Source organism: Pipistrellus kuhlii, unplaced genomic scaffold (assembly GCF_014108245.1).
Source record: "Pipistrellus kuhlii isolate mPipKuh1 unplaced genomic scaffold, mPipKuh1.p scaffold_m20_p_1, whole genome shotgun sequence".
NCBI lineage: Eukaryota > Metazoa > Chordata > Mammalia > Chiroptera > Vespertilionidae > Pipistrellus > Pipistrellus kuhlii.
In genome coordinates this window covers 112833369-112844179 of record NW_023425404.1, presented here as the reverse complement: position 1 = coordinate 112844179, position 10811 = coordinate 112833369, and the positions used below count along the sequence as shown (strand labels likewise).

The 10811-nt window shown below is 38.4% G+C and overlaps 1 pseudogene; it reads left to right on the top strand.

Annotated features, from left to right (window-relative positions):
- Positions 1 to 353: 353 nt before the first annotated feature.
- LOC118731393 lies at positions 354 to 1686 on the top strand (annotated as a pseudogene).
- Positions 1687 to 10811: the final 9125 nt, after the last annotated feature.

Below are 10811 nucleotides of genomic sequence, written 5' to 3'. Positions count from 1 at the left end.
AGTCTTCAGGATCTAAGAAAAGAGTTCTTATATTTGACATTAAAAGCCCAATCCATAAGTGAAAATTGATAAATTGAACTTTACAAAAATTAAAAACTTTTGCTCTTATGAAATATTCTACTAAAAGAATCAAAAGACAAGCTACAGACTATGAAAAAGAATTTTGCAGACCACATATTTGACAAAGGATTAATACCTAGACTATAAAAAAAACCTCAAAACTCAACAATGAGAGAGTAATTTAAAATGGGGGGGGGGGAGGACTTATATAATACTTTCAACAATAAAGATTTTTTTTTTTTAATTCAATGTGAAAGTACATTACTTACCTTGACTCTTAGCTTGTTGGGCACAATAAACGGGACCCAGTGTCTACTCCAATTGCCTGTGCTTTCTAACCCTGAGCCATGGGTGAGTACATCTCCATACATATTGGCCAGGCTGGTGTCCAGATTGGCAATGCCTGCTGGGAGCCCTACTGCCTGGAACATGGCATCCAGCTGGATGTACCATTGGGGGGAGGAGATTATTCCTTTAACACCTTCTTCAGTAAGACAGATGCTGACAAGCATGTGCCGAGGGCAGTGCTGGTAGACATAGAACCCAGAATCATTGAAGAAGTTCACACTGGTACCTATTGCCAGCTCTTCCATCCTGAGCAGTTCATCACGGGCAAAGAAGATGCTGCCAATAACTATGCCTGTGAATACTAAACCATTGGCAAAGAGATCATTAGCCTAGTCTGGACCAAATTCAGAAACCAGCTGACCAATGCACAGGGCTTAGGGCTTCTGGGTTTTCCACAGCTTTGGTGGGGGAACTGGTTCTGGGATCACCTTCCTGCTGATGGAACGTCTCCAGGGCAAGAAGTCCAAACTGGTGTTCTCCACTTACCCAGCCCTCCAGGTTTCCACAGATGGAGGTGAGCCCTAAAACTACATCCTTATGATTCAACCACCCTGGAGCACTCTGACTGTGCATTCACCGTTGACAATGAGGCCATCAATGACATCGAGTGCCCAACCTACACTAATTTTAACTATCTAATTAATTAGATTGTGTTTCCCTTGGGTTTGATGGAGCTTTGATTGTTGATCTGACTGCATTCCAGACCAACCTGGTGCCCTACCTTTGCATCCACTTCCCTCTGGCCACACATGTCCATTATATCTGCTGAGAAAGCCCACCATGAACAGCTTTCTGTAGCAGAGATCACCAGTGTGTGCTCTGAGCCAGCCAACCAGATGGTGAAATATGCCCCTCGCCACAGTAAATGCATGGCTTGCTACCTGTTGTACTGTGGTGATGTGGTTCCCAAAGATATCAATGCTGTCATTGCTATCATCAAGACAAAATGCAGCATCCAGTTTGTGGACTGTGTGGGAGGCTGATGGATAATGTGCATCCTGGACAACCCACAACTATTGCTGAGGCCTGAACTCACCTGGACCACAAGTGTGACCTGGTATATGCCAAGCATGCCTTTGTCCACTGGTACATGGGTAGGGCATGGAAGAAGGAGAGCTTTCTGAAGCCCATGAAGACATGGCTGCCCTTGAGAAGGATCATGAGGAGGTTGATGTGGATCCTGTTGAAAGAAAGGGTGAGGAAGGAGAGGAATACTAATTACCATTCCTTTCAACATTGCAACATGTCTACTCACTCAGAACTTAAGGATCAACAGCTAAAAGGTTTCTGGTAAGATTTTATTCATTTTTACCTGTGATCATGCCTGTCTTTTTCCTGTATACCTATAAGATTTCCATCGTGTTTAAAAGTAAAGGCATTGAGATATTTTATAAAAAATCCAATGAAAACATGGGCAAAAGATGTGATGAGACATTTCACCCAACAAGATATAAAAATGGCCAAAAAAAAGTATATGAAAATATGTTCATTGTCATTAGCTATTAGAGAAATACACATTAAAACCACAATGAGATACATAATGACAACACCAAATGCTGCCAAGAAAGCTGAGAAATTTGATCACATGCGTTGTTAGTGGGCATGTAAAATAGTATAGAATTTTGGAAAACAATTTTATAGTTTCCAAAAAAACTAAACTTGCAACTACAATATAACCCAGTGACCATATTCCTTGGTATTTATCCCAGAGAAATGAAGACTGGTGTTTACACCAAGAGCTACACACAAATGTTTATAATAGATTTATTCTTAATAGCCAAAAACTAGAATTAGAAGAATGGTTAAATAAACTGCAGTATGTCCATACCACAGCAAGAAAAGAGAATGAACTATTAATACACTCGGCAACCTAGATGAATCTCCAGATATGTTGAGTAAAGAAATCCAATCCCAAAAGGTGACAGCCTGTATGGTTCCATTTATATAGCATTCTTAAAATGATGAAATTATGCAAATGGAGAACAGATTGGTTGTTGCCAGGGATTAAGAAGGGGGTGAACAACAAGAAAGTGGATGTGACTATAAAAGAGAAATGAAGGGCCCTGGTACTAGAAATGTTCTGCATAGTGACTGTTTCCAGGTCAATATTCTTGTATGATATTGTATTTTAGCTTTGCAAAATGTTACCATTGGGTGAAACTCCATAAATTGTACATGGGGACTTTCTGTATTATTTCTTAAAACTGTATGTGAATCTATGATTATTTTAAGATAAACATTTTACTTATAAGAAATAATTGAATTTATTGTTATTTCATAGGGGAAATAAAATAAGAATCAATACAATGCATTCCAGTGAAAGAAACATCAAAATGAACATTTCTGCAATGTAAAATCATTCCAACATTCCAGCCCAAACTTTAAAAATCATTTGGGGTAACAAAATTTTATTCAGCAAAGTGTGTTCAGTAGTCCCCTTTAGTAGTCATCTTGTGTAACACACAATTTTCAGTCTTGGCATATTATTAGTGTGTTTAATATTTGTTTGCCTTTACTTGAGAACTAATTAATTCTTATACTGTAATTTGAACTTAAAAATAGAGCACTCATGCAGTGATCACTGAATGTTTCCTGCTAATGTGATATTAGAGTGAAATGATGGATTTCTTCCTGGGCACTTTGAGCATCATCAGCTGTTTACCAGGAATTCGGTGAGAAGGAAGAAGTGGAGACAGTTATATATTTCACATGAGAGGTGGGCCTGGTCAGATGTATTGGAAGTAGTGGTCATGAAGATTAAAAGGAAGAAATATAAAGACTCAAAGTTGGGAAGAAAATAGAGAAGACTGCACAAAAGGGTAATTTACATGAAGCAACAAATAGAAATAGATTCATGAAGTTCAGCCCTAGGCAAAACAAAGCAGATTTTCTTCAATGTCTCTTCATTCTATTTTGCATATCCTCTTTACTTCCACTGACTTATTTATTCATGCAAAAGGAATTTATTGAATTCCTACTAGATACAAGCAAAGCACTCCGAGGGAAAGCCTGAGATATGAAAAGGAAGCTCTTTACCTTGAAGATTTTATAACCTAGTGGGAATGACAGAAATATGAAAACAGTAATGGCAGTACAAGGCATAATTGACCCAAATACCAATTGAAACATAGCAGTGTGTTCTGATAGCTGAGGCTATAACTACTCCTCACCAATAGTTGCTCAGCCCCTGAACATTACCCACTTCTTCCCAAGGGTCTGGGTCTCCCACTCTGACTTTTTCTCAGCACAGCTTAACTCAGGATTCTATTCTCTCCTAGGGTTAGTCAGATAAATTATGCCAATTAGGTTATTAATGTTCAATTCTGGCTCTACTTATGATTCTTCCAGATAATTTAAATCATGGAAATAGTCAGATGAAAGCTTCACTCACAGGAGGGAGAAGAGAATCAGAGGTGTTCTTGACAGCCCGGGAACTGCACCACAGAGGAGGCTGCCCCCATGGCATCAGTAAGATTATGAGAATACCTCATTTCTGAGTGGAAAGTTCTGGGTAAAATCTAATTCACTAGAACAGACTTTGAATTTAATGCTATTATTGCACAAATAATATTAAGCCAACCCTAGCTAAAAACCAGAACATTTTCATTTGTCATTAGCTTGAGCTGATTGTATAATGTGACTCATTAATCTTTTTCATTGAACTGATCTTAGGTTGGAAAATAAATCCATCTCCTGCATATCAGTCCAATCTTCAGGCAGTAACTAGATTTCTAAAAACTTCCTTTATTGTAATGAACTCTTTCTTGCTGATGTCAACTGCTACGTAAGCAGCAGGATCAATACAAAATAATGACTTGGATTTGGGGCCTGTCTGAAAAAAAACACATAGGTCAAGAGCATTTGTTGAATACATTATGCATGCCAGCCATCTTCATATCTATCAGTTCATTTCATTCATATAACTACCTGCTTAGATGAGCATTAGATCTCCAATTTAGAGTTGTAGAAAGGGGAATTCAGAAAGATTAAATGACTTTTCCAAGGTCACACAGATAGTAAATGTGAAGCCACAACTTAATGTTAGGTCTGTCTGATATTAAAACTTAATGCACTTTCCTTTATATTCCATTTTACATGCATTGTGGACCAGGGAAACTAAATAACTATTTGTCATTTTCACTAAAGAATAAATGACTTGGAGAAACCAAGATGGTGGCATAGGTAAACACCTAAACCACTTCCCTGCACAACAATTTCAAAACAACAACTAAAAATCAAAACAGGCTGACCCAGTGTGGCTCAACGGGTAGAGCGTTGGCCTGCAGACTGAAGGGTCCAGGTTCAATTCTGATCAAGAGTATGTACCTTGGTTGTGGGCACATCCCCAGTAGGGGTGTGCAGAAGGCAGCTGATCGATGTTTCCCTCTCATCGATGTTTATAGCTCTCTATTCCTCTCTGTAAAAAAGCAATAAAATATATATTTTTTTAAATTAAAAAGAAAGACAAAACAGACATCACCCAGAACCATAGGAAGGCTGGCTGAGTGGAAATTCTACAACTAGAAGGAAAGAGAAAAGCACACTGAAACTCAGAGGAGCTGCAGAAGGAGATAAGGGCAGAGGGTGGGGTGGGAACCGGGTAGAGGGGAGGTATGGGGAGAAAAAGGAGAAATAATTGTAATAATATGAACAATAAAGATTAATTAAATTTAAAAAAAGAAGAAGAGGAAAAAGAAGAAAAAGGTAAAGATAAAAATTATAAACAACAAATACATATCTATCAACAAGTGAATCTAAAAATCAAGTGAATAAAAAATCTGATGAACAGAATAAACTGATGAATATAATAGAATCAGGGGCATAGAAAAGGAGTGGACTGACAATTCTCAGGGGAGGAGTGTGGGGTGAGGGAAGAGACTGGACAAAAATTGTACACCTGTGGATGAGGACATTGAGGAGAGACATAAGGGGAGAGGGTGGAGTGGAAACTGGGTGGAGGGGAGATATGGGGGGGGGGGGAGAAAAAGAGGAACAACTGTAATAATCTGAACAATAAAGATTTATTAAAAAATAAATAAAACCAATGAAATGTTATATAAAAACAAATAAATGACTTAAGTTGAAAAGTTTTTCCTAAATAATAATTCCTGTGATACATGGGACTGTGTAACCATCGGATATGTCTGAGATATATATTAGAATGGATTAAATGACTGACTGTAAATCCTGTCTAAAAGCAGAAATTGAGATAGAAGAGCTTGCTTCTAAAATTCCTATCTGATATTCATCTTTTTATATCTATCTACTAATGTAAAACTCTTTAAAATCATCATAGTGGACTTCTCTAAAATTAACATCAAAATGTTCCCAGTGGTTTAAACCAATCCAAACCAGAGAAGTTATGAGTGTCCTCCATAGCAGGTCCTGAAGAATTGCTATGATCACCAAACCTCTTCACCCTTTTGAAATGAAGAGAAAGACAATACAGGGAGATAGTAATCAATACTCACTATTGGGTGAAAGAAAGAATGACCATTCAGGCATTTTCCCTGATAACTTCTTGCCACACTCAATCAAAAGGAAAGAAAGAAAAGGAAAAAAAAGCTAAAAAATAATCTGAGATTTTTTTTTAGTCCAGGACCAGTTTTCTTCATGCTCCATTATTTAGTTTGTCATCAAATTATAAATACAATTTATATAGTATTTCATTGTACACTTAGTTACATGCTGTAATAATTCCTTAGTTTTAAATAATACATCATTTTTGCCATTAAGAGAAAACAATAAGGTTTATAGCAAAAGCCATATGCCCAAACCACAATTTGTCTCTTTCCTTATAAGTATGAGCAGATGGCCACAGGCCTACTTGGATGACTCCGACATAGTACATGATTCTGAATCATTTCCTTAGATGAGCAAAAGCGGTTCCAGCTTAAACCTAGACTGTAGTCATCCTAGGATTCAGGATGTGAGACACCAGCAATCTATGTATGGCCTCAGTAGTGGGATACCAGAAATCTATGTATGCATGGGATTAAGACTGAAGAAATCATGTGTGCTAGCTTGGTTTAAGAAGATCCTATAAACATCTAGATACCAAGAGAGGAAGCAGATTTTGAGCACTGTGCAGCCACTCAGCATATCCAGCTACCCAACCCCACGTAGATAGGTGTTTGTTGAGAGCCCAGCTCTCTTCTGTCCAGATAAGAATGTTTCATGAAATTCAAAGACAGGAAAGAGTTTCCCTACTTTGTTGCAGAATATAGCAGGGCATGCAAAAAGTCAATGTGGCTTGACCTTGTGTTGAACATAAAATGGGATGTGGCCATGAATCACTTCCCTAGTGTCTTGGTAGGCATCAGAGAGCAGTGTCTCAGGTCACCATCGAGGAGGCCCAGAAGGCAAGGGGGAGATGTTAGGCTCTATAAGGAACCCAAGAGGACATTACTTGGGAATCCATCAGAATGACCTGAGACTTCCCTGAGTTATTCAAGGTGAGAAATTGGGATCTTACAAGAGTTTGCTTGTGCAGAGAAGAGAAATAGCATCTGCTACTTTTATCATCACCTTTATTTTTAACCACTTAGGTTACCTAGGAAACTCAGGTTACAACATGCTGTGATAAACCTTGAGATAATGGAAGGATACCGGTACAACCAGACCTTGGAGAATCAGAATGCCATAGGAAACCTGACCAACTGAGTTCAAGAAATATTTATTCCAGTAGCCTCTCCCCAAGAGGTAAATAAAATTCAACAGTTAATTGTGTTATGTTTCCCCTTTGTTAATAAAGGAATTTGCAGAGGACAAAATGGCAGTGGAATATATGGATGTGTCCCAAGCCTTGTCTTGGAGCAGATAGAATGAGTAGCTGAAACTAATAACACCCACCCCAAACTGGCAAAGGAGACTCAGCTGGTGAGACAGTTTGCAGCCAGGAAGGGCAGAGGACCCCTGGAGTGAGGTAAAATCAAGGATCTGGGCTGGAGAGAACTGTCAGGCCTCCGAGTCCAGAGGGTCAGAGGGAACCGCAGGACACCGAGTGGCGTCCCTTGGGACAGATGCAGTGACTGACTGTGGAAAGGAGGTCCACAGGACTTCTGGTGGCAGGGAATTCTAGATCTGGGTCCACAGTTATGAAAGACTAAGCTCAGAGGGGGCAGCCTGAAGGGCTGATCAGATGTGCAGGGCCAGCAAGAGAGGAGCTCACAGAGATGTAGTCTTTCCCCTCTCTGTGGCCTGTGCTTTGCTTCACTGAACCTAGTTCATAGGACCTTTTGGATACAGACACTCACCCATGGCTGAGCTGCAGGAGAAGGTGCAGACTTGTGGTGTCTGGGGAGAGGAGAGGGTCCAGGAGAAGTGGCAAGAGTCTGGCGCTGAGTCATACCTGAGCCCAGGACCTGGACAGCCATTTTATCCTAAAGAGATAGCCCCTCCTTCCAGTTTCCAGGCAACCAATATAGCCATACCCAGATCATACCCTGAATGGTACAAAGGATTAAAAAAAAAAAAAATCTGAATAGTCTCTGGCCTAAAGAGAGGCCTTCAGTCCCAGCAACAGGAAACAGAAACCGCAGACAGTCCATGATCTTACTTATCTAGGAGAAATGATGAACAACATAGACTGACGAACAAGAGCAGACCTGGAGTCAAGTAAGCATAGATCAGACTATCAGACCTCAGAGGGAAGGAAGGGAATGATGGGGATAAGAGGGAGAGATCAACCAAAGGACTTGTGTGCATGCATATGAGCCTAACCAGTGGTCACGGACAACAGTGGGGTGGGGCATGTGTGGGGAAGGGCTTGAGATGGGAATGGGAAGATGAGGACAAATGCTGTATGTGATACCTTAATCTATAAATAAATTAAAAAAGATAAAAAAATAAATCTATGGCATTTCTATACACCAATAATGAACTCACAGAGAGACTAAAAAAGCAATCCCATTCACCATTGCACCAAAAAAATTAAGATACATAAAAATAAACTAAACTAAGGATGTAAAAGACCTATAACCTGAAAACTATAGGACACTGTCAAAAGAGATAGAGGAAAACATAAACAGATGGAAGAACAGGAAGAACATGCTGTGTTCATGGATTGGTAGAATCAACATCATAAAATGTCCATATTACCCAAAGCAATCTATAGATTCAATACACTCCCCATTAAAATACCAATGGTATATTATACAGACTTAGAACAAACTTTCCAAAAGTTCATCTGGAATAATGATAATAATAAAAAGACCCCAAATAGCTGCAGAAGAACAAATTGAGTGGACTCATTACCAGATTACAAAATCACTGTTTTCAAAATTGCCTGGTACTAGCACAAGAACAGAGAGATAGATCAATGGAATGGAATAGAGAACCCAGAGATTGACCCAAACCACTATGTTCAATTAGTATTTAACAAAGGAGGCATGGACATACAATGGAATAAAGATAGTCTCTTCAATAAATGGTATTGGGAAAATTGGACAGACACATGAAAAAAATAAAACTAGACCACTCATTTTCACCATACCAAAAAATAAACTCAAAATGGATGAAGGACTTAAACATAAGACAAAAAACTATAAAAATACTAGAAGAACCCACAGGCAGCAAAATCTCAGACATATGTCAAAGCAATTTCTTCACTGATAAGCTCCTAGGGCAATGGAAACTAAATAGAAAATAAACAAATGGGATCACATCAAAATAAAAAGCTTTTGCACAGCAAAGGAAACAAAACAACAAGAAAGCCCACTTCATAGGAGAACATATTTGCCAATGTTATCACCAATAAGGGTTTAATCTCTAACAATTACAGGAAACTCATACAACTTAACAAAAGGAAGATAAACAATCCAATAAAAAAAATGGGCAATGGACCTAAATAGATACTTTTCAAAAGAAGACAGAAGGAAGGCTAAGAGACATATGAAAACATGCTCAAATCAAAACAACAATGCAGTACCATCTCACACCTGTCAGAATGGCTATCATCAACAAATCATCAAAGGACAATTGCTGATGAGGATGCAGAGAAAAAGGAACTCTTTTACACTACTGGTGGGAATGCAGACTGGTGCAGCCACTGTGGAGAACAGTACGGAATTGGCTCAAAAAACTAAAAATGGAACTCCCATTTGACCCTGTGATCCACTTCTAGGAATATATCCCAAGAATCTAGAAACACCAATTATAATTAAAGGATATATGCACCCATATGTTCATAGCAGCAAAATTCACCATAGCTAAGATTTGGAAACAGCCAAAGTGTCCATCATCAGATAAGTGGATTAAAAAACTGTGGTACATCTACACAATGGAATACTATGCTGCTATAAAAAGGAAGGAACTTCAACCATTTGCAAAAGCATGGATGGAACTGGAGAACATTATGCTAAGTGAAATAAGCCAGTCAGAGAAAGATAAGTATCACATTATCTCACTCATTTATGGAACATAATGAAGAACATAAAGTGATGAACAAAAACAGATCCAGAGACAAAGAAGCATCAGACTATCAAACCTCAGAGGGAAGGTAGAGGAGGGTGGGAGTAAGATGGAGAAATCAACCAAAGGATTTGTATGCATGCATATAGGCCTAACCAGTGGACACAGACAACAGGGGGGTGAGGGCATGAATGGGGAGATAAGGGACTTATGGAAGGGAAAGGACACATAAGCAATACCTTAATCAATAAAGAAATGAATAAGAAAATAAAAGAAAAATACAAACTCCCAAAACTCAACCAAGAAGAATAAAAAAAACCTGAATAGGCCAATAAATACTGAAGAAATTGAAACAGTGATAAAAAAAAATTTTCTAGCAAACAAAGTTTTGGTCCAAACGACTTTACAGGGGAATTCTACCAAGCATTCAAAGAAGAACTAAAACCTAGCTTCCTCAGACTATTTCAAAAAATTCAGAGGAAGGCACACTTCCAAGCTCTTTCTATGAAGCCAGCATTACCCTAATCACCAAACTAAAGACACTACAAAAAAAAAAAAAAAAAAAAAGGAAAGAAAGAAAGAAAACGAAAAGAAAAGGAAAGAAAAGAAAACTACAGGCTAATATCCTTGATGAACATAGATGCCAAAATCCTCAACAAAATTCTAGCAAATCGGATCCTGCAGTACATCAGAAAGATCAAACACCATGACCAAGTGGGATTTTTTCTGGGGATGCAAGGATGGTACAATATCTGCAAATCAATAAATGTGATACATCACATAAACAAACTGAGAGACAAAAATCACATAATCATGTCATTTGATGCAGAAAAAGCATTTGACAAAATCCAACACCTTTTCTTGATAAAAAAACAAAAACAAAAACAAAAACAAAAAAACCCTCATCAAACTGGGAATTGAGGGATCATACCTCAACATAATGAAAGCCCTATATGACAAACCCACAGCCAATATCATACTCTATGGGCAAA